Here is a 25,529-nt window from a genome sequence, read left to right on the forward strand (position 1 = left end):
TATTATCACAAAAGCCGGTAATTAGTTATATTTTTTGTGATAGTAGTTGTACCAAAATGAATTCAGGCTAGCGAACCTAGACCATCTTCTTTCGTTCATTCTATTCGAAAAATCGTCAAAAATAATTCTATAGAATAGTGTGTTCGTGGAATCAACGATGAGCAAGAGACGGACAGTGATACTCACTGAGAAATAAAAATAATTGATATCTTAGTGCAGCGTGGGAAGATTGAGGCATTGTTGAGCGGTCCGTATCTAGATGTAGCAGGCTTTCCAATTTTTTCAACGTACGCCTTTCCCCCAAGTCATATAGTATCTCGGTTTTCTTGCCTCAGTTCCGTTTTTATTGTATTTTCGATAGAAATTCCCTTTCGTGGATGAAATGTTCGCTGGTCTTTAATTGATGAACCAACTCGACGCATTAATTGCAGGTTGTGAATCTGGCCAAATGATATTTTTTCCCCTAATCGGCAGTGATCCATTATGGAATGGATGGAAAACTCTTCTGATTTACGGCTGAATTAATGTATAGTTCTTTTTTTATAAATGGTTTCCGTATCAGTATAACGTTTCCGCGTCCATTTATTTTCTAATTAGCCATCTTTGAAAGAAAAATTCAAGCAAATGAGCAGACTTTAAATGGATATATTTTCTCATTTTTTAGGAACATTCATTTTATTCAATGTGGTAGAAACGATGGCGGAAATCTAAAAAGAGAAGCAATTTTGGTTTAAATGTTTCTAAGGATTTGAATAAAGAGTCATGAAAATTAGTTCATATGCGATTACCGTACACTTGCTTGAGTAGAAAAACGCCAATATGTATGCATTGGGCGCATTTTTCACAAGCGAATGCAGGTCCTAAGAGAAGTTATTAAGAAGACCACATAGAATGATTATGAGCTGTGTGGCTTAATTAATTACAGCTCTTCATCTCTATTTGGATTTTTTTGCCTCGCTGACCATGTCTATTAGAAATAATGCATTAATTCTTTTCCGGATCTGCACTGATTATTATCCAATGAGGATTTATGAGAATTGCAGCAGAATAAGCCTAATGGACTCTCCGGTGAAGTGATGCGGAGATAATGGCGTGGTGAGAATGATTTGGTGGTGATAATGTGGCTTGGCAAGAATGTAGCAGATATTTCCAGTGATTAAATCAGTTATTTTTTTCAAAATCAACTGTAAAAACTAGAATAAAAATACGCGGTTAGAAATCGACAGATATATCTCTCTCTCCCTCTCATATTCTCTCTCTTTCTCTCTCTCTTGACGGAATTTCGTAAACATTGGGGAAAAATCCTTGTTCCATTCTCGCTTATCCACTCGTATGAAGTGTCCCGTGAAACAACGAATGGTCGTAGTGAATGCTATAAATATAATTGCTTCTTTAGTTCACAAAGTAAAGTAATTATAATGAAAGAAAAAGAGGAATCTTTTATTATTACGAGTACATCCCCGAGAATTTTTAACCAAATTTTAATTTTTTGTTTATCTTTAATTTATGCAACTGTCACATGAAAGTTTCATTATCATTTCTAGCATCTGTATCAAAATGGAGTAACGTATGAGAATTTTAAGGATCTTTTTTTTTCATTTTTTCTTAATGGCTCTCTCATGAGCCTTATTACTGCCTGGATTAATAATATTGGTAGTAATCTTTGAAGGAGGTAATTTTAATGAGGCTTCATTTAATGTGAAATTCGTAAGTCTTAATATGAATTACAAGATCCTCAAGTGTTATTTTTCTATTTCTATCAACCCAAGGGGAGTGACTGAATACTATAGTATTTATAGTTTTTTTGTATTTGCTTGCCGTAAACCTTTATTCAATTGCACGCTGCGTGTTCATCTTTTCTGCGCATTTCTCCTTATAGCGTGTGGATTTTGATGCCAAGAGTCTATACACTCTTCGATTTTTTTTCTTTTACTCTTTGAGTTACTACTTGTGCCGCACATTATCGTGAGAAGTGAGAGGTGACACCCAGCGAAAAGAGCGTTGGGTTGCTGATCTTTGGGTCTCAGGTTCGTATTCCTAATGAAGCCGTCGGCCGCCCTAAATGAAAATCCTTGAAGTACGAGATGGCATTGGGAAAGGAACCGGCTTTCTCACCCTGGTATCCTGGAAGTATCATACACAAGTCACTGTGGGGTGAGCTCTACCTCCACCTATCCAAGACAAAAACTTCGGTTTGGACCACTGAGAAAGGGGGCCTCTCTCTCTCAAGCGATGGCATTTAATTTGATCTCGAACATTTTTCTGCGGGTCCGATGCATTTTAATTGGGCTTTTCGCGTCAATTTACCAGTGACCTGAAAAATCATCTTTTCTACTTTCCAGTCGGCCCTGGCTTCTTGATGACTCAATTGCGCCGTGGGAAGAGGTCAGGCGACGCCTCTCTCTTTGCTCCGAACTGAATGCGAAGGAAGAGAATGCCGGCTGATTGCACAATCTGGGGAAATGGCCGCGGGGAGCGTCCGGATACCGCGGGGGCATACCGGTTTGCTCTGCCGCGCTCAGTCAACGCCCCTTACATTTGCCTCGACACCACCCGCCTGCATTTAATAAGGTAAAGTCTCTAAAAGCTTAATTTTGAATGATTTTCTTAAACTTGTGCGAAGTTAATCTTGCCATCAGGCATTGGTAGTTTAATTCTTTCATCTGTCGACGTCATTAAATACTAATATGCTCAGTTTCTTAATCAGGATTCAAATGTTCAAACAGGTCGCTTAAAGGAATTGTCCACGCCTCAGATGGAGGGAGGGAAAACGATTTCAAAATATTGTATCCTACTAACACATGATAGCAACTCCTTAGATACCAGCTGTGGTGATGTAAACATTGTCTCACTTTCTTTTGAATGTGCCGTAGTTAATGCTAAACTTATCGTAATTTAGCAAAAACCATGACGTTTAACTTTACTGCGCCAAAAATTAATATCATATTTTTCTTTCTCTTCTAAAAACACAGGGCGTGGAGCAATACGCTATCCCCGTACCACTTAAACACCGTGTTAATGTTTTTTTTTCATATGAACCTTGAGGATATTTTTCCCAAGTTCTCTTAGTAGTCTGATGAATAGAGCCCAATTTCGTTTTATGGCTATTTTTCTAATATGATCGATGTATTATTTGTTGTATTTGTATATGTAATTTGTCGAAAAACTTTTGCAGCGATGGCTATATTAGTTTTATTGAGCAAACGTCAAATCAGAGTAAGGATGCTCCTTATTGTGTAGACAAAGATGACTATTTCCGAAAAATAATTGTTTCATCTTCATTAACGATAGATTTTCCTATTCTAATAATTGTAGCACTAAAAACTTACGTTTGGCCAGCGGAGAGACCTGATTTATTATTCGACCTCATTTTTTGGCAAGGTGCCTAATAATCAAGTGTTGGCGGTAATGTGTACCGGGGCATTACGTTTATTTTTGCTTTCCTGTTGACGAAGAAATGAGGTTAGGAATTCTTCTAGGTGTGGACTCTGCGGATAAGATCGCAAGCCGAGGACCCGGCGTGCCTCGGCGTTGATCGGAACGTCGCATTATCGATAAAATCAACTTCGCTACCCTGGAAACTAATCGATAAGACGGCGGCGTTGAGAGAAAACGTCAAGCAGAATTGAATTCATGGCATCACATCCTCTGTAAAAAATTGCTACTGCTCAACACTCCAAACATTTAGTTTAAAGTTAGCATTATTATTTATTATGTCTAGGATTAATGGATGGGTACTTGTACGCACAATGTTTGCTGTAAAAATGAAGATTAGTATGAGGAAAGCGTATGACTGCTTTACTAATAGCGGTAATTGAATCACTCACTGTCGAACCAATGATTAATTCTCCGTGGATGTCCAGTTTTTTTCTTACACACCGAGTATGATTGAAGAAAGACGTGTTTTTAAAGATTGGTACAATATATTTCTGGTAACTTGAATTTATAGGTTAACAAGCAAGTTACTTTGGCATCTTCAAACCACTTCGCTCCCTCTAAATAATTTTATAATGATTATTAAAACACGTGTGTCTATTATTTTAGAGTGCCGTAGAATAATGGATTTTTTATAATTTAACATCGGCTGACGAATGCCCATAACTTGATTTATAAAATCAATGCGAGCATAATGGATGGTAGGTGTTTTCAATTCGCATGATTTCCGAATCCCATTTATGATCTATGTATATATCAGTGACTCAAATTTCTCTCCTCTATGTAAAAAGTTCCTTCTTCTACCAAGTTTCTTGCCTTTGTGTGCGTATTCGTGGTTCTTACGTCGAAATTACCATTATGATTTTAAGACTTATTCCTCGTATGTATCCATCGTTTCCTTAATACTCTCCTCATCGTCAGATCATCTACTGCTAGAAAAACGCGTACCCTCTCATTAATGTGTGAGTCAATCGCATCATTTTTAAGTACTATAACAGCTCATTTTTTTCACTCTTGAATGTGCAAAATAATATGTATATGCGTGTAAATTTTCTGTATCCCCTTGAATCCATCATATTAATTAAATCTCCTCAGAATTAAATATAATGTGGATTGAATATCGTTAGTATCGTTTTATTCTCCTTCACCAGGCTCTAAAGGCCTGTTTACACCATACATTAACACGTACGAGTTAATGTACGTTTGCGTGAATGATTTTTGAGGACCGGAACGGAGCATGTAAGAATGCACGAGCCAAATTAAAACAGGTTCTATTTTCTGTGCATGCATTCGCACAAGTTGGGTGGTTACACGGTGCATTGTGGCGTTCATTCTCGCGTTCATACATTTAGACGTTGACCCGTACGTGTTAATGTATCGTGTAAACAGGCCTTAATAAACCGTATTGACTTTGCGACTATGATTTTTAAATCTCGCCACACGTTCTGGACCTCAAGGATTGAAATATATCGCCACCGTGGGAGAGAAATCTTTGTGGCGGTCCCGACCATTTAGCTCTGTCCGCTTCTTTCGTAAAACAAAAAAGTTTAGGAAAGATAGGATATTGTCCTTCCTCAACAATAAATCTCTCTACCTTTTTGTATCAACTCCTACGCTCCGTCCCAGATTTGGTGCGTGTTTTCCGCTCAACTGGTCACTCGCCCGCCGTGAATCACGAGGAAGTAGAGGGAGGTATACGTGAACCAAGGGAATGTATAATAAATATGGCTTCTTGGATAATACAGTGTGGCAATATTCGAGAAATTTGACCGAGAAACTATGCTAATATGAATTTTGCAATGCATGCCAAACTATGCATGAATTTTCATTATTTCTTGGAGGGTTCACCTACATTTCGTTATATCCCAAAATCCGTCTCAATAAGCATTTGGGAGAGATGTTATGGCACCAGCCGTCAGCCAAACAAAAAAAAACAGGTGGGCTTAGTAGATATTTGATTGCCTACCACTTATTATCCTTCATTGTCCTTTGTTGCTGGAGGGTAAAAAAATGTTTTAGCCTAATATTCGGCTTACTATCCCTCTAATTTTATCGTTTCTGATGGACCTAAAAACCATGGCGATGTTCCAAGAAGATGTTCTCGGAGTTGCTCTTTATAGTTCAAGCAATCAAAGTCTAGCTGTTAGCGTACGAGCATCTAGCTTCTCACAATCTGATTCGTGCGAAAGCTAATGTTACGTATAGCCCCGTTTTTGACGATTTTTATGATTTATCGGGCATTCAAAAGTGCTATTTTGCTATTAAATTCCAAAACTTCTGCGCTTTCTATTTTCTATTTGCTAGAAATCCATTTTCCGCAAAAATGTCTGATTTCAATAATTTATTCTACTCAAGAGTCATTTCACGTAACTAAAAAATAAATATATTTGCCATAAACCTGAAAATGTATCAGTTTCGTAATGGAAATAGTTTTCATCTTCTTGTTTCATAAGAAGTAAAGTTTTTATTTTCAGAATACAAGGCTAGTAAGCAATATTCTCACGAATTAACGGGGTAAAGTGTCAAATTGATGTGTTAACGACAAAAAATCTTCAAATTCTGTTTTTCACGAGTATCCTTGATGTACGCGTAAGCGACAGTAGGGATGCGTCCCCGAAATGTCACCACTTTATTACCTGCAGCATGGGCCATGTGTTGATGAATGAGTTAATCTGTCAGTGTGGACTTCCTGTTTCTTTATGTTGGTGCCTGGAATGCTTTGTTGGAGAATTATGATGTTGCGATAGAATAGCCGGATGCTAGTCTCCCAACTACGTTAGACCAGTAGTTTCCAAACCGTGGTCCACGTGAAAAACGCTAAGTTTGGTAAAATGAAACTGTGTCGTACATTCGATTTCCAAAAATCCAAGGAGACAAAATGAAAGACTCAAGCTAATATTTGTATTTTTAAAGTCGTTTCAATTAGTCTTTTTTTGATTTGGTTATGCACAAGGTGCTGAGGAATGATAGAAATTGAAAGTATGATGGGAGGTATGTTTGGTTCATGTATGGTTTACTTCTATCTGAGTGTTCCTCTGACTTTAACAGGTTGATAATAGAGGTTAGGGCCGGTGATACCGAAAGTAAGTACACACCTCGGCGCGCCGTCACCGAGTCTGCTGACATTAAGATCGTGAATCATCCCGAATATTCTCATTACTTGGTTGTATGAACGACGTGTAATCTTTGTTCCGCTTTTTAAATTTGTGGAACTAAATTTTTATTATATCAATGAAATTGCGCCATAGATACTATTCCCTCAAAAAATACTCCTGGATGCCACCGCCTTCTCTTTTTTTATTATTCGCTCACAATTCTTCTAGGGAGACACGAAGAAGTGCTGGTCATGGTGGGTGACGTAGCTTCTAGATGAGATACGGAGGAGAGAGAAGGTATGGATAGAGCGAGTCCCTAAGAGAGGTTATTGATGGGGAGGTAAAAACTGTGCTGGAGGGTAGAATGTTGGGTAAACGAGGGAGAGGAAGGAAGAGAATATGATTTTTAGATATAATGAAATGAAGTAGGCCTTATTTTGAATTAAACAGGGAACTACATGAAGGAAAGGGAGTTTGCCAGAATGCATCTTTAGTACTCCATGGAAACCTAATTTAATCTTTAATACTAGTAATAATAAGACGTCTTTTTGAGAATTCTTTTATTAGCGGCATTCATTACCGGAGGAAAGAATCGGTGAGACTCGTGTATTGTACCCGCGTTGAAACTTGATTCCCTTTCGCCGAGTATTTCTCGCTTTGAAAGCGTGAAAGTCAACAATTCTTTCCCTCCTAAATTCCTCCACTTTTCTTCACCTCTCGTTTTCCACGGAGCACAACTCATCTACTTTTCTCTCGAGTGTCTCTTTGCCGGACTTTGGTCGCCCGACATCGTCGTCGTGGCGAGCGGAAGGTTCCTTGCCCCGAACGCCACGCGAAGACACGTTCTGGGCGACCGGGCGCCCGTTGCTGCAGGTTTGCACCGCTTGCAACCGGGCGCAAAACACACGCGTTCTCGCCTTCGCCCCCGAACAACTTTCTCTGCCCAACTTCCCCCCCCACACACACCCAACTCCCATCGTACGAATGGCCCACTCGCGTCCCTCCCACGGTCGCGAAAATCCGCGGAGAGCAGCGATGTAATTAAGAAAGAGAAAGAGAGGAATTATCGCGTTCAGTGGGAAGTCCGCCTGATTCATCCGCGGTTAATTGAACGGCGAACTCAATCATATATTTTTGATGACCCTGAACGCCTCACGTTCTGATTCCATGAGCATTTCTGGTGCCTATCTTCCGGGAAAGTAAGAACGTTATGAGTTAGTATTTTCCTCTATGAGGCTCGGTAAAATAAGAGAGTATCCCCCATTGGTGATCTTCATCAAAAAGGAAGTTTTTTTCTAAAAACTGTAAATTTTGTTTAATATTTATAGCTAGATAGTGAATCATCTTTCTTCTTCTATTACTCCAGCATATCACTATTGATATATTTTTGCTTGAAGTGCAGAAAATGTAATAAAAATGTAAACCCTAGACTCGAATAGATCTTTTACGAATGGGGTTAGTTGGAAAGAGAATGAATAAGTTGTCCCACCCCAGTCGCCATGACCTTCTGAAGAAGTCGTATATTGGCTGGGATTGGAGTATTTTTTGCAAAAGAGCGATCAAAGTAGTACTACGGTACCTGAAAGTTGACATAAACATCACCAGAAACCCCAAATGCAGTGTTATCTTGGGATATGAAGAACTAACCAAATCTCTTAGTTGTGAGTTAATTGTATTAAAATTCAGTCACATCTCCTTCTTCGAGAGCATTTAAATTAGTGGAAACAAAATGTCCTATAGAAATAAACATCACGATAACAAAGGCCATTGTCTTAGTTAGCCAATCAGACCCATCACGTGATGTCGGATTTTTCCACTTAAATCCTGTTCGCCTGAGCAGAAGACGGAAGTTGATCTTGTTTTTATACATAATTTGGAGCACTGGAGACTCGCTCTCTCTGTTTCCCAATGTGACTTTGGTGTTCCTTTCCGGAATAATATATTGGTACTTGTATACGTATGCTCCAATGCATTAAATATTTTAGGCATTTAATTACTGCTGATACTATCTAGAAAGGTGGAACCGATGTAACTACGTAGATTGTGCTATTAAACAAGCCCAAAGAAACAGCCTTGCCTGAAAAATAAGGCGTCGGAGGCTCTCAGGAGTCTTCATTTCACCAGGATCTCTCTAAAAAATAAATAAGACTCGCCCTGACTTGAATATCTACTTAACGGACGAGTGTAGACTGGTACAGGGAAGCTCTCTCGACCGGTACAAATCATCATGGCCCGCCGAAAAAGTTAGTCGTGTTAGGGTCAAGAGAAAGGAAGATTGCGCCCACTCTCTCCTTTTGAGCTTTTTACTCTCATTTCCCGTCATTCTTATCCGGCAATGTGCCCAGGATGCACCTGGACCGCCTTCGCGGTCTCAGTTGATTCAGTTGACGCTTCAGAAATAAAGGAGTATATTTATCGCGAGAAAGTGTCGAATGGCGAGTTCTGGACGCTGAAGAAAAGATGAGGTGCATTCGTACACGCTGCATCCGAGATTACTTTCTTCCCACCTGGGATGATTGCGATTTTTGCCCAGTGTTAGGCACCTCTGAATCTTGACTTCCTTCAATCACATGACTATGGAGTCTGCGAACTAGTGTTGTACGGAGACAAGCGCTCTGGTTTCTTATGTGGGAAACTTCGTTTGTTACCGCGGTGCAACGTGTTTTTTTCCCATAGATTTCATTGCGCTACGCCAGTCAACCGTTAAAATCTTTGAAAAGGGTAGTGAAGGTGGTGGTTGGTGAAGCTATTGTCTTGTGCATTGTCACCTTGGAAATTTATCGTGAAATTTTTACAGTCGAGAGAGCAATGTCGTGGTGTACTCTAGAGAAATGCTTTGAGTTAAAAAAAAAAGTGAATTGGACTAAAATGACAATGAGTACCCCAAAACGGGAGGCAGCAGGTTTTTCTACTCGATGTGATTCAGGTAGGATACGGGAAATCTCAGTATTCCTGCAAAATACCTAAAAATTCCAATTTTCGATACCCTTTTATTAGTCAACCGTTATTCCGACAGCGCGTGAAATTAACATGTTTTCTGAAGTAGTAAGAGCAATGCAGTTCTACTATCCTCATGCTTATGGTATTTATTCTATTAACCATATTCCATTTCAAAGACGGTAAAAAATTTAAACTGTGAAGGACTGAATGGTTGAAATCTTTTCCTTTAATAATTCCATTTTAGATAAGAAAATAAAAAGCTTTGCTTCCTGCAAATGATACAGTGTATCGAAACTAGTCAATGAATGATGGTAATTTGTATGAAACAAAGTTTTTTACTTCCATAACTTAAAATGTGATGTTTTGTTGGCATTTTCTACTAGGGAAAATTATTGTGAAAAAGTTATGCATCGTGCCTCTTATTAATATTTGTCCCATTCGCTGTCAAAACAAGGAAAACTCCCTCGTGTCCCAGTGCTATAGCGCATGCCTATGTGGAATGGCGGTATGTAGATGATCTGGTTTATGACCGGCATTCGCAGATTTTTCTTATAAGTAATCTACTACTTCTAATTCGTGAAATATTAAGATCCTGTACCTTTAGCACTTAAATTGTGCGATATATTTACGATACAGATTAATTTTTATTCTTAGCCATCGATGATAATGTCAACGCTGTAATTTCGGATGGGTTAAAAATCTCAGCTGCGAGATTTTTACGTTCAGCGAAATATGTTGTTTTGAGATGGGCTTGGAGAGATATGTCATTCGATGGTTTCCCATTTACCTTCGAGCGTGCGTGGCCGAGTATGCAACGCGTCCAGTGAAGCGAGACGTTGGTGCGGTGTGCGGACATTAGCGCCGTCATTAATATCCGTCGTCAGCGGCGTTGTCTTCGGCAAAGGAGGAAAAGCGGGGACGTTTAACCCTCCGACATCTTTAATTTCCATCGTGCGTGCTGTTTTCGCACAGCGTGAAATTATTCCATTTCCCGCGCCAAATGCTCACCCACGCGACACCGGAATGATTTTTCTTTGCTCAACCGCGGGAAATTAATATTGATCATCGATTTTCTGTGACATTCATAATTCGTTATGACGACAGCTGGGAGGTTGCCGCTTGGATTCAAGTTTTTTCGTGCAGTGCTGTGCATCCAATCCGCTTAGCTCAATTTCTTACTCAATTTTCGTGTGCAAATTTCGTGAGTTGATTTTATAACACGTGGGGGTCGCCAATGCAGTTTTGCTTGAGTTCTTGTTATGATAGTTCAGTCGTCTAAACGAGCTCTGGAGATTAGCAATATGATTATCCGGTAAAATAATGTACTGATGATCATTAAAATATGTATTTAGGTCCTAAGGGATTCAATTAAAATTGGTTTGCTGTCGTCGAAATTATTTGACCTAAGCCGTAATATTTGCATTATTTTTGCTATATTTCTTATATTTGTTGGTGGTGAAAGTATTTCTGGTAATTTTATTGCATCATTGTAATAATTTAGACAGTGTAAAATTTATTTTCGATTCAATGCGTTCAGATTCTGCCTCCAATTTAAGCTATGATAAAAGCAAATTACGAGTTTAAATCAGTAATCTCTAAGCAGTGGCTCTCAACTTTTCTAAAATTGCGAGATTACAATACAGTTCCCATTCGGATCACCCCCATTTAATTCGTTTTCATATCATAGTTGTTATTTTGCTAAAGATATAGGGTGACCCCCCCCCCCTGAAAGAGCAACCCATTGGTAAACGGACCTTAGAAATATTTCTTGCAAAGAAAAAGGGCATTTTTATCTGATACAAAGCTCGTATTATTTTACCTATATTTTCCTGATCGCCAGTGTGTTCATTATGTTTGTTTTCTGCATTGTTTTTCCTATAATCTCAAGGGTACATTTTCAAATTCATATTAGGTGCGAATACATTTTTTTTAAGTTTGCGGTGATATATACGCAGGTGGTTCGTGAAAGGCAAGTGCAGTATTCCATCCGTATGGAAAGACCGTTAACCAGTGACCTCTAGGCGCCCTCCGCCCATTCCCTTATCAACCTACCAATCAAGTAGCCGACGGCATATTTAGATGTAATAATTTCCTTCCACAGTATTAGTTTACGACATCTGGGCACCATTACATTGACGTACATATGTTTCCTTTTGCCTTTACTCAAACAGAAAGTACGTAAAAAATATTCAAGGTCTCTTTACAGTCCAGTGGTTAAATATGATTTTTTTCAAAGAAATCGCGGTCACCCAAGTAGAATTATCTTGGGATTTTTTTCCAAATTAGCAACCTCATATTGTTTTTATTGACATATTCGCTACCAATATAAAGTCAGATTCGCATCTGCTGGGGGAATCTGGTGGTGGAGTATGTTTTTTTGTCCTCATTCTCATGCGCTGAAGTATTCACCAAAGACGACCTTGAAGCTCGAGTGAATTCGTATCCCAACGCGACGCGGTCACCATAATTGGCGAGCCCGTCTCAAAAACTCAAACAAGCCGGGGAAGTCCCAGGACGTGAAGTTCGTATCGCTGGGGTGGGTGCTTAAAGAGTCAATATCGAGAAACTGCAAATCATTATCCATATCCCTTCCCGTCACTTCTCAGAGTTTCCGTTTTTCATGGTCTCCCACCCCTCCTCCCTCTAGTATCGGACGTCCCCACCCACTTTGGTACCACTGCCACCGTTCGCCTGTTGAGTTTCTCCCGCCTCTTGGCGTTGCCGCTCTGCTCTTGGAGCAACGCGAAGTGTGGGCGATCGGTGACTAGAACGGGAGGTCACGAATTGAAATACCGTACCCCGAGAGAGGAATGGTGTTTACGTCCCTTTAAGATCTGATCGAATCATGTTTTGATGATCTATGAGGACAATATAGAAGAGGCCTAATTCCATCCCATAGAAGGATGATTTCTGGTGCCTCTTCGGTCGGTTTTAATCGCTTTTTAAAAATGTCCGCGACGCGGTAATGAGTGCAATGCGGTACACTTTTTTCCAATATTTTGCATTATAATGTTTGTAATTGCGAGGAATAGCATGGAAAAGTCATGAATTTGATAGGCCACATCATCATGTGTATAAAATTCGGTTAACACCCCTCAGCAAAATTATTTGAGCCCTTCCCAAAAAAATTACATATTTTTAAAAAGCGGTTGAAGAGGTAGGGACCAAGGAGTTTCGTTATGATGTTTTCATTTTTTTGCACCGAATGTTCATGTTGCCACCAAGCTAATTGCTTACTTGTAACAATGTAATGATAATAATAATGATCATACCTTATTTTCCTAAGGTTTTTCTTGAATAAATGCGTTAATATTCTGTCTCCAATTTAAGCTATGTTAGTGGACTCCCATAAGATGTTAAGAAATATGGAGCATTACTCCCGCTCGCCCGATCGTATTTTGTTTTTTTTTCGTGACGCATTATTCGTTTTAAACATACTTTATCATCTTGAAATTTTCTGAGTTTATAGAGACAACACGTGTCATCATTTATTCGTATCTTAAGGCCTGTTTACACGTCAAATCAACACGCACTAGGTAATGCCTGATTACATGAACGATTTTTGTGGATCGGAACGGAACATGTACAAATGCATTAATCAAATTAGGACAGGTTCTATTCTCTTTTCATGCATTTGCACAAGATGGGTGGTTAAACGTTGCATTTTGGCGATCTTTCTCGCGTTCATACATTTAGACATTAACTTGTACGAGGTTGTGTATCGTGTGAACAGGCCTTCAGGTATGAATATTTTCGTGATTAGTTTCTCAGATTTTATGAATTTGCTGGTTATTTTTTGGTCTCTGTGCTACCAATCCAATATCCTCTAGCTGTTTCGGAATTTGATCGTGGCAAGTGTTTTTCTTCATTCTCTTGTGAAAATAATTCACCCAAGGTTATCTTGAAGCTGAGGTAAATACAAATAAACGGTAATGTGGATCGACTCGATTAACCTTTTTCATCAGTTTAAACATATTCCCTCGTTTTTTTCTATGGAGTAATTGTTTCATACTTAAAATTCAATTGGATGTTGAATAAGATGTACTATATGTGTTCTAAAATTTTGAAGAAGGTAGCGCAAGTTTTCAACAAGTGATAAATCAGGAGTCAAGACAAACTACGGCCAGTTGAGCCTCCTCATTAGAGGGCTCCGCTTTAAATATATTTTTGCCCTGGTGTCGATGGTTCATGTGGTGTGAAAAATGGACAAGCTTATGACAGCTTACGAGAGAAGAATGTGTGAGCGAAGTTCAGAGATAAATTCAGTACCAAATATCCGAGTTAGGAGATTGTAAACATTATGACGTCACTTGTTACGGAAAGTCACTTGACAGTTGCGGATATACCTACGTAATTTATCACAAGTTATCCATAACATTAAAACCCATGAATCTCAAAAAATGTATACTTTCTGAGAACAATATTCGAGTACTCCCGGTTTATCATTATCCATTCCGCATTTCTATTGCTTAGAGATTTTTACGTGAGGTATTTAAATGTGCATTTTGACACGTGCAGCCATTATCGCTGTCCAGTATGCCTGAAAACATTGGAACGGTCTATTTTTCCAGCTCACTTTCATGGCTCTGCTTATTTTGGCTTTAAATTCCCTTTAATAGTTTGCAATTTTCCCTGCTTTCTATCACATATATTACCATACTCACTTAAATACCTCGTACAAAACACCCATGAGAGCGAGTCGCCTTTTACGATCATGGAGCAATGTTGGAGGACGGCTTACCATCAGAAATGCTGGTGATTTTGGGAAATCTGTCCCGTCAGATCACTCTAGTTCTAAGCCGTCGTTTTATGATAAATCCTCCGCTTGGTATTACTCTCTGATGCTGTGCACAATTTATCCCGAAATAATACTCCTTGGCCATCAGTGGCAGGAATTTCGCCGACGAAGAATAATGTCAGATTCAGGAAAAAAGTTGCGGTGCTGGAAATCTTAATTTTTTTGCAAGAGAAAAGGAATGTTTCCTTTCGGAGTCAGTATCTTTTGGTGGTTTCATTGTTGGCTCGACCGAATGATCTCTCCGAAGATATGGGTGTATCTCCCGACAGCCGTTCAAGTCTCCAAATGCTTTCTTTTTTCTTTCTTTCCTTTCCAATTTTTTCCTGAGTATTATTTTCCCTTATGCGCCCTTAAACGGTGACCAGTTGGATCATTAACAGCGGCTAGTGGATAGCAGTGAACGGTCGCGTGGCTGTAAAAGAGCAGGGGAATGACTTGCAAGAAATAAAACGGGTGCAGTACCTGTCTGAATCACACCTAGTGGAACTGGTACTTTCACTTGGCATCACTTCTACGAGCAATGATCCAAGTAGCAATCAATACCCCAACAATCCAGACGATATAGTGGGCGTTAGCATATGACCGTGCAATATCCATGTTTATCCAATTATCGTTTGAACGGATATATGTCGATTATCCAAATGATCCACCGAGCAACGTTGCAGCGATATCCAACCGTGGGCATGGAGTTCCATATTACAACATCTTTTAGATATCTTCACAATATCTAATGAGTTGATAGTGGGTGTGCTGATTATGGTTTTTGGCAATCCCCATACATACAAACAAAACCTTTGTGCTCTTCAATTCAATACAGAACATATGCTACCTTTGGATACTGTTTGCAATAACAATATTTTTAATAACTTGGATATCTATGTAACGTTATTTTTTTCAAAAAAGTCGTAGGTGCTATTAACAGAATCTTTACGTAACGTAGTCATATTATCCATCACATAATAACAATCTGATGTGTCAGTCTTATTTAGATATCTGATTGATTTGTCTGCCGCATGGGAACTAACAATGAATTTGTTTTGTCATGAACGGATAGAGAAGCTTTCGGACTTGCAGCGAAATAAATTCTCAACCTTGATTTTTTTAAGTTCCGAGGATTTTTCTTTTTACCGGGGTCATTTTACACGCCCATGAATCGTAAGAAATTTCCCGTTAAATTTTCTCCTCGATTAGATATGTCGCAAGCGCCGTGCATTTTTTAAAGAGGCAGATTTTTTTAATCACGAGCATTACATCATAACTACATTTTTATCTACTGCGGTTACAGAAGATTTATTGAACTTTTGCGTGACGTTGACAAGGATTAAGCTTCAGGTTCACGGAGTAAATTTAATGCAAACAGTGGGCCCTAAAGTATAGTGGAATGTGAGGAAGTGGACTGAGTTGAAAAAATGTACTTATCCAGCAATGCTATATACTCTTCGTCTTCACCTGTTATGCCTAACAGTCGATATATCACATGCATCGTGGAAGTAACCGTAGATATTTCATGATTTCAGTTAAACCCAGGGATAAATGTCTTTCTGACCTTAGATTGAGTTTGAATTTAGCTTGAATTAAAAATGTTCCTGCGTGATGATTATGATGAAATAAATTTGACGCATCTTGAGGTGGAAGTTTGATTTGGCTATCGGTGTTGTTTTCATGCATTATGCCACTCTAATCAAATTTACAGAATACATTATTCCTTGTTTCATGTCTATGGGTGAGTTGAGGAAAAATGGAAAATAAAAATTCTTCTGGAATGCATCGTATAGTAGCAAAATAATACTCCAAACGGCCCTTTTTTTTAACGTCATTTGCACTCATTTTTATATGCCAAGGGCTCATAGTTTTTAAGGTCTTTTAGCTTTTGGTGACCATGTGTATACGAATTGTAGAAAATCTTCGGAGGATAACTAGAGGTAAAGAAAATTGAGCATACCCGCACTTATAAGGTTTTTACGGAGTGCATCATTGAGATTTTAACTTCATGCTCTAGAAAGGCTGTGCGAGTTTTTCTTGCACCCAAAGCCTCTGTATGCATTTATTGCATTTGGGACATTTCCTCTAAGGTGTTGTAATATTTAATAACACAAAATTTCTACATTTTTCTCATCCAATAGGTATAATTGGTGGTATCCTTGAGCGCTGTTTGAAGGAACAGCCACGATTGTAGATAGGAAAAAATAAGTAAGATAATCTGCCTGATACATGTAGCTACTAGAAACGTAGCTGTACGTGATATAACCGGCAGGCATATGGGATCTAGTGCTGAATTATTTAATTCACGAACTAAATTAAGCACAAGGAAAATGGAAATCGTAAAATAAATGTACGTAAAATTTGACGTACGATAAAATATAAATTTTACATGTAGGTAAACCCTTTAATTTGCAAGAGAAAAACGAATTCCTTACTTACCCTTGCGACAAAATCCTCTTATTTTATCGTTTCTATCGTACCTGTAACAACGGTGCGATGCTAAGATAATGCCCCTGATGTAATTCTGAAATTTATCTGCTCTCGCTTGCTCAAGCGATCAAAGCCTAACATGTAACTTCTGATACTCCCGTAGTTCTCGCGTTTGTAGGGGTGGGTCGACACCAGGGTCATTTGCACCCGTAGTTCTCAACCTAATTTGTGTAAAAGTTGTGTAACACTCTCTTTTCAGTAATTTTTTGTCTAATTGATCCCCTTTTTGTGCTTAATTTAGTTCGTTAATTAAAAACTTCTGTGCCAGATCCTATATGCATGCCGAGTATATGACGAGAGGCTGGATGGGACGAAAACGGTTTTCAAAGAAGGTGGAATCGAAAGATGTTAAAGCGTAATAGAAAGAAATGGTATGCTCAACTCTCGATATTTCCGTAAATTTTTAATATACATTGCCAACAAAAACCAAAAAGCCTCAAAAAAACTTTTTCTTTGAGTTATAAAACAGGACCGTAGTCTACCCCTACCAATCGTAGTGTATTCCTCATCCTATACATCCTATTTGTGTATATTTGTAGCTATATTTTAGTCAGTAAAAAGATAAATGATGGCTCCGTAACACCATTGGACTTTTAGGCTTCTTCTAGGAAAGTATGTAGATGTAGACTGCGAATTCATTGCATAAGGCGGGAATGGGACGAATACGCTTTTCAACGAAGGCGGCATTGAAAGACGTTGAAGCATAAACGAAAGTAATTGCGTAATCGCAGTTACGCGATAATTCTACAGTTGAGTTTCAATCTGTACTCAAAATGTTGCACGGCTGCGAGGATCTTTTTTTAGCGCTCGCTAGCATAGCAGCCCTGCCTTCGTGAGGCTGATCGTTCTTTGATATATTCATTCGTGCGGTCTTATACTTCTATCATTTATCTTGGATGTATAAATGGGTATAGTTGGCAGTGTTGCAACCGGAATCGCATTTTAATGGTGGGAAGTATATATTGGTACGAAAGTGGTGACCCTCATACAATCCATTAGCTAAGAATTTTAGCTGGCCGTTCATATTGCTGTTGACTGGAATTTTACGGCGTCGTGTGACAGATAATCCATCTTGTAACGTTTTTAAGCCATAGAGCAAAATAGAACCAGTATTTTTCCCATTCTTCAATTCCCAGTCAAGTTCGGTGATAGCTCTTCCAATCGCTGCTTCGAGTAAAGCAAAACATATCTCGTTTCAATTTTCTGGCCTCTATTTTCATCGATTCCCTCACGGAGGAGATGGCAATTAAACTGAGCTAAAGCAAGCCATTTAGGTTGGTCTTGGAATTAATTAATTTTCAAGCTGCACCATAATGTTCGAAAACAGTAAATGGAGCGAAAAATATTTTTTTATTACTAGAAAAGGAATTTAGTATTTTTCTTTTGAGATTATAGTGAAATCTGTATCGAAAAATGAGTTTTGAATCAGGGATTTCGAAAAATTCAGCTAGTTTCAGGTGATAACTTAGTTTTAGGCCGAAATGGAATGAAATCGGGAAGTAAAATATCAGCAATGTGTTATCAGTTTTTGTTTTGAATCATTCAAAATTATCGTGCCATAGGTCTATAGTTTTCTAATTACTCTAAGGTTTCATAAGTTTTATGTGAAATAATATTGTTTTTTATTGGGGAAACTTCGTTTGCAGGCGTTGCCTAATTTCTTCCTTTTCTATTTGCAACAAAAGTTTTGACAATTTTTTAAACCTGTCACTTATCGAAAAGATTCTAAATTTATGTATCATCATTTATCCGGGACCCCTCCAAGTACAGAGATCCCCAGCTTTCGAGAGCAAAATATTATTTTCTACATGAGGAATACTTTGGTTTCTTTTTGGAATATTTTTTTGTGATAGGTATTAATCAGAATTTTTTATGATATGCAGTGTAATTCACGATCCGCTTGTGCTACGTAAGAGACGACGTATTTTTCTCTGTTGATTCTCTTCTCTTAAAATGAATTACGTTGGGTCTAAGTCTATCAGCAACATGCTTCGTAATGCACTATATTTTTATAAAATACAGGCATTCAGACTTTAATTCATTCGCGCCCTAGCCACATTTTTCTCTTTTCACTACTGGAAAATTACTCTTACGATTTGATGCGTGTAGTGCGTGCCCTGTGGTTGGCAAAATCCGAGAAAAATTATAAATTGGTACCTCGGGAAGTTAAATCGGAACTTGAAGATTGTACAATGTAGAAGGACTCCATATTATTAATAACAGGCACTTTGTTACTTCCACAAGATATTTTTTAAAAGTCCGACCGGTTTGAGCTGTTACATCATTACCAGATATTTATTGTTCTTGATAATGGTGTAACAGCCAGAACCAGTGGGACTTTTTGAAATATCTTGTTGAAGTTACAAAATGTTTATTATTAATAATCTTGAGAAGTATTTCGTTACCCATTTCTCTTCGAATATGCATGAAACTGATAGCGCTGTATGAAAACATGAGGCCTGATTTTTCCTATCTAATTTTTTTCACTTGCTTAAAATCGTGACAAAAAGTACTTTTATAGTAATCGCCACTTTGGATTTTATCTGCGAAATCAAATCTGTAAACTCGAGAGATGTATATTGCTACAAATTTGCGGGTTGAATGAAGGCATTTGAAAATGTATTTTGGTATTTGCCAGTTAAGGGTAAAATGTGCTACTTTGTCTCCCCAATACAAAGGGTATCGTTAGTTTCCCCTGTGAAATGCTCTCATACGCCTTGAAGAATCGCACCAAGTGAATGAGTATTCTCGATTTAATTATCCGTTAATTTTGGAGGAAAAACTTCCTTTCAGGGTCTTGATAAAAACTAGTAATAGCTTTCATACTACCCTCATGACATTAATTTCTTTCCGTCGTTACTCATTCTCATTCCCTCTTTGGAAGTCTATGCAACCAACCGCTTTTGAAGACTCTTTGTCTCTTTGTAGATCTCGATTTTTTTGTGTTTACCCATTATCCTCTTGAAATCATCGCTGGAAAAACCCTCTCGCAGGCATTAGCATTTCCTTTCGCCCTTGGCCTGTGACGTAACCTTTTGGATAAGACAAGTCTGAAAATTTCTTTACTCAGTATTTATTTAATCAATGTTAACGGAATAAATTAGGTATCTATAAATAAATAATTTTAGACGGGTAATGGATACTGTCTATAGTTTTATGCGTAAAGAAATATTTAATTATCGTATTAAGTAATGGCGTGTCATCATGTGGAAAATTTGTCCTGAAAATTGCGTAGTGTTTAGTATTTTAATCAAATAAAAATTAATTACAATTATTTCTACTGTCAAAAATCCTTTCCCACTGTCCCTCTCATTGGGATTTTTCTTCCTCATAGAAAAATCTCCCCGGGATGGTGGTGGAGAAATTGCGTATGCTTGGTTTCGCTAGGTAGGGCCCCCTTCGCTTCTATAGCGCTGGGGTGTTTTATCCCTATTCCCCTCCCTTCCATTCCTTTCCTTTCCCTGGAGGCGTCGGCGGGCTCCGATCGCGACGGCGCCTCTATCCTTTTTTATTTCCCATCCAGCCCCTCCCCGGGTGATCGGGCGAATAAGGCTCGGCCTTGGGTTCCGGCCCCGGTGGTTGTATCCTCGAAGAGCTCCCCTTGAGCTCTCATGGTTCTTTTCTTTGTCAAAAATCCTGTAATGTCTAGATCATTAGGTTTCCATGTCTCTAAGAAAGAAAAAAAGGACTTTATTTTTACTTCACTCCACCTTTAAATGTTTCAGGAACGTTATTGTGTACTTTCATGCAGTATGCTAGCTCACGAAAAATCACTGTGAGAAATCATTTACTATTCCAGGAGATCTTGAAAAATCTTGTTGTTGTAAATTTTTCTCATAAATTTTATAGCTCACAAAGGTATTTTAAATTTTCTAGTTAAATGGAGTTGCTCGAACAACCGCAAATTAGGAATGACAACGAAATTAGTCTACTGTACTGTCTTAAGGGAAAACAAAATCGTAAATATCTACCCCATTTCCACCGAGGTAATTTTTAGGAATGCTATTAATGATGCGCTTTTCCATATTAATTGATGAGGAATTGACTGTTTGCTCGTTCTATTCTTCACAGTTTGCGATGCTGATGAATTTATGCCATTACCGGAATAACTATGACCGGCTGATATGCTATCCCCCTCGATGATTTACCTTCTCTTTTATCCGCCGTCACTCCCTATTTGTAGAAAGGCCAAAAACCGACCACCTTTCAGATCTCGTGTGGTAATCCCTAGTGTCAATCCTCCATCCGCCTGCAATCATCACGGCAAAAACCTCTCCTCGCGGGCATTAACAATTATCTCCGCCTTTCGCCTTTGGACGGTGACTTAACGCTTAGGGCCTGGGGAGTGTCACAAGGCGGCCGCGAGAGGCCGGCGTCCTTACATTCCTCGACTTGCGAACGACCAATTGCACTAATTAAATGGTTCATATTCTTGCGCGAGGGACTTTCGAAAGGGAGCGCTGGTTCTGCCCTCTCTCGGTCGGTCTCTTCAATAGCCTTTCCGGCAAGAATCTGAAATATTGTCGTTCTCGGGCTTTTAAAAGCGGCCGCATCCGCGCATCTCACTCGGCTATGACTAATCAAATCAACATACTTTTGACGTTTACGTCTGTTAAAGCTTCGCTCGCAATCCGGAATCTTTCCTCTCTTGCTAAACTTCTTGCATAGTGACGAGAAAAAGTCTTCCGTATCACATAGCCGACGATTTCTCTGGTAAAGAGCGATTCGGAAGCGGAATTGTGGTTATAAAATATAAAAATACTTTCCCTGATTCTGGCGCATTTTATCGTTTGGTTCTCCGTTTTTATTGAAATCCATTAATTCAACTCGATTATTTTGACCAATTTCTAATTCTTGCCTCGGAAAGCTCGGAGGCTCCGAAGATGACGTTTTTATTTTCCAGATACGTATCCAATGTGAACAAAGCCATTGGGGTTGTTTTTTCTTAAAGTACTATTTTCGTATTTAAATTAGTTTAGGTGTCAAAAAGCGTAATTATCTTGAACTGTCAAAACAGAACTCCTTCGATCAGCGTAAGATTACATCGCAGAGTATTTAAAATTATGAAGATGTCTGCAGCGGTATTTCTAGATATGAAGTGACAAACCAGGAATTTTTTGTTTGCAGGTTTTGTTTTTGGAAATACCGCTAAACGGCAGTGTTTCAATTCAGCCGCAAGGTTACGTTTGTGATCATGAACTCTTTGTGATGAATTTAAGATAAATCACGGCGAAGGATGTCGGTCTGTTGCATCCCTACCTAGCACTTAGAGCGTCTTTCACTCTCTCTTATCTCGACCCTCAGATTCATGCTAAGTGCTCACCCATCTTCCACTGACTCATCCGTCAAACGTTTGGAGGCCGCCCAAGAAAACCATCCGTGTTTCTTGCTGCTTGTGAGAATTTAAACTAAATCTCCAAAAGTGCAATTTTAACACTTCGATTACAAAGCATGAGGTGTGTCCTCGTTTTTTGTCACCAAATCACGGAAATTGGATTATTAAATTTGCGGTGTGGGTAGTACGTTCTCGCTTCGTGTTATGGCCGTACTGCTGGTCGTGCTTATGAAACATGCAACTGTTTGAAAATATTAATCAAAACATCTATCGATTAGAAGGTGGTTCTATGATAGGCGTGGCTATTACACGACTCGATGATGGTGTGGGTTAATATGTCATCTATTATACCATGGGTCGTGATGTCGAATCCCGCTGAGGTCTCGCTCTACACTCAGAACCTGGATTTTATGTATAAAAAGGTAAAATCCTATGACAGTTGACGGTAATAAAAAGGCTGATTCGGAAAGTAAGGGGTCCATCTAAGTTTTTGAGAGGGCAGAAAAATTTCTTGGACTGAAAGTATAAATAATGAGATTTTGGACAGTTTTACCCTAAATTGAACACGATTAGGTGACGTTTTTGCGTTTTAATTTATCTTTGTCAAATATCGATATTCACCTTGGAACCGATTTCGTTGTTTCTCGCTTCATTTCATGCATATGCGGCTGATCGTGCAAACGGAACTTGCGATTTTCTGGAAAAAATATTTTCTCCAAAGATTTATCCCTTTTTTAAGTCGTGGAAAATGAAAGCGAAAGTAATTTTTTTGGCCCACTCTGAGTCATAAATTAGAGCAAATTCTCTCACCCTCTCTCTCACGTAGTCCCACCCAAATTTCCATCCGGTCGTACACTTTCTCCACGCATTTCAGCAATTTAACTCGGCAGCGGTTGGCTAATTTCCGCGGTGGAGGTTCGCTCCACGACCTGAAACCCGTGCCATTATTGCCATCACCAAACTTGCATTTTCAAACCACGGGAAACTCTCAGCTAACTAAACGCTCCATAATGTCGAGCGTTTGGAGCGATAGCTCTTGAAATTCTACACCCTCCGTCAATCCAATTAATCCGTGCTCGGGAGTATGGCATTTGAATATAAAACAGTCACTGAATAGGATAGAGAAACAGCAAATCAGAATGCGAAGTTGCAAGCATATGACAGTGAAAAGTATCCTCAAATACAATACAAATACCTCGATATTCTCTTCGTTTTGCCAGTGAAATAATTTCTTAAGAAGATGAAGGAATGCATTTTTACCTGTCTATTCGATGGAAATATTCTCTAATTCGTTTTTTTCAATCCAATTGAAGTCTAATTATCCTATTTTAAAACAAATTCGCTTCATTGCGCTGTTCCACCTCTTTGAATATGTACTACCTCTAATATACACAGCCCCTAAACTAATTATATTCGTAAATTTTCAATTTGAAAGATGGGATCGGTATTGTGTCCGGTAGTATAGTCGAGCTTCCTCTCTTACACTACTATTGTATTAGCGTTATTCATTTACTACTACTGCTCTACCAATTTATTCCAGAGTACAAGCGACTACACGTACTTTCACTTACTGATTTCCGCTACAGACTGATTATGTACCTGACGAGGTTACATTATTGCTCCTGATGAAGTGGGTTAAGTCGGTTTAACTTTGAAAAAAATGCGCTTGGAATCACTGAAGCATAAGTACCGGTTCACTAAGACAGTGTACCTCTATGAGCTTCCGTCAAGTTACGCCTTACAATGTGCCATTTACTCTCCCTCGGTTCTAATATTTAATCGCAAGTTGTCAATATATAATTCAGACGAATCATTATTGGAGGAACCCAGGCAATAGAGTTTATTAGCATATATGCCTTATTATTGTCCATTTTCTACCTATGAATATGCAGCTTTACCCTCACCCTCTCCTTATTCGCCCACCCAAGATGTAACTATGAATTCCTCTTTTGCTATAGATCTATTTATCGAAATGTCACTGCCACTAAGGCCGTGAGAGTTTTTATGAATACGTTTTAACGTGTAATTAATTCAATTCGTGTGCGTAGTGGAAACAAATAAGTAGGTGACCTTACGCATATTTTTATCATGCGCAAACCGTGGCAGTGCATTTATTTGTTAAGAGTCTTTTCTTAGTCCCTTGAGGAGAAGGGCGTAGTCCTTAAAAAATCCGAGCATGAGAGGAGTTCAACTTAAGAAGTGGAGCATTTTGGGGGTATGCTCCGTTGGAGGAGCTATACGAAAGTCCGTGCCTCCCGATCATTTCGGAGGAGTGGGAAGGGATCTGTCACCTAGAACACCACCCCTATGACCCCCCCCCCCCCCCCCCGTAAGCTACGACCTTGCTTGTGAATGACACGGACAAGCTAAAAGCGATTGGGCAAAGTAAAAATCCACAAGTGCAAATATATTTATTTAAGTCATCATAAAATTCCACAAAGTGACGGTCGAATTTGTCTCTTCTTGAAATTGAATGAAACGATTGCATCAATCTCATCATCGCTTTTTATTATATTTGCCGGTGAAATGTCCTGCAGCACCCTCTATCACTCTTAGCACTCGTCCACACTGCTGCTCAAAGGCGTCGGAATTCACCTCGTAATTGGTCACAAAATGAATACCTCGAGTCTTCCTCATCCACATTCCAAATGATGGTGGTACGTACCGGTCGTCCTCCCCTTTTATGCCCGCGGTTTCTGCTCTCCTCCTCCCTCGGCCACTCACAAACCCTCTCTGCTGGTCTCGCTCTCCGATTGTCACTTTTTCGAGCGTTGACTTGGATACGGCGCGGCGCCTCTATCTCGTCCCCTCTTGCGTGCGTCTCCAGGGGGATCGTTGTCGGGGGAATAGGGTTGGCGGGCGAGTGTGAGCTCGGCCCGATGTCCGCCCGCCTTTTATAATCTCGCGCACACGGCGAGGAGGCCGAAGGAGAAAGCAAAGGGAATTCGCTCGCTCGTTCACGGGAGCGGAAGGGAGGGGTCGGATCAAAAGGGGGTGGGGGAGGAGGGGTGGAGGCAGAGGGAAGCACTCTATAGGTACGCATTGTGATGGGGGGGAAGGCCAAAGAAGAGGTAAGGGGAGGATTAGGGTGGTCGCTTTTTTGTTAATTTTTGTCGCGATCGACGGGCGAAGCCATCTAAGGAATCCTGGTGTTTCCCCCTGCAAAATCGTTCTATATGTCTATAATGTAATTTTTCGTATTATCTGGTTGCGTGCGGAAGAAATTCTGCATTTATCGATTGCAATTGTCGAGTATGCGGAGACCTAGCAAAGCTATAAAGCCGGGCATTCTCGGGTAAATGGAGAACTCTCAGTCTTGTTGTACTTTTTCTGTTAATGAAAATAATATGGTGGCTTGGATAGAGAGTGCCCTTTCCTCCTTTTTATGAGATCAGAGCAGCGCTGAGTACAGAGATCTTCTCAGATATGTTTCTCTGTTTGTTTTTTATGTGTA

General features: G+C 39.3%; 1 protein-coding gene across 1 annotated transcript in view; it reads right to left on the minus strand.

The window, feature by feature from the left end:
- The window catches only part of LOC124165480 (peroxidase-like), a 101,792-nt gene extending 76,815 nt beyond the window's left edge, over positions 1 to 24,977 (minus strand). Inside the window, exon 1 of the mRNA XM_046542914.1 lies at positions 24,741 to 24,977. The gene's annotated coding sequence lies outside the window, so the exon portion shown is untranslated. The remainder of the gene's footprint in view (positions 1 to 24,740) is intronic.
- Positions 24,978 to 25,529: the final 552 nt, after the last annotated feature.

This window comes from Ischnura elegans, chromosome 1, assembly GCF_921293095.1.
Source record: "Ischnura elegans chromosome 1, ioIscEleg1.1, whole genome shotgun sequence".
Taxonomy (NCBI): domain Eukaryota; kingdom Metazoa; phylum Arthropoda; class Insecta; order Odonata; family Coenagrionidae; genus Ischnura; species Ischnura elegans.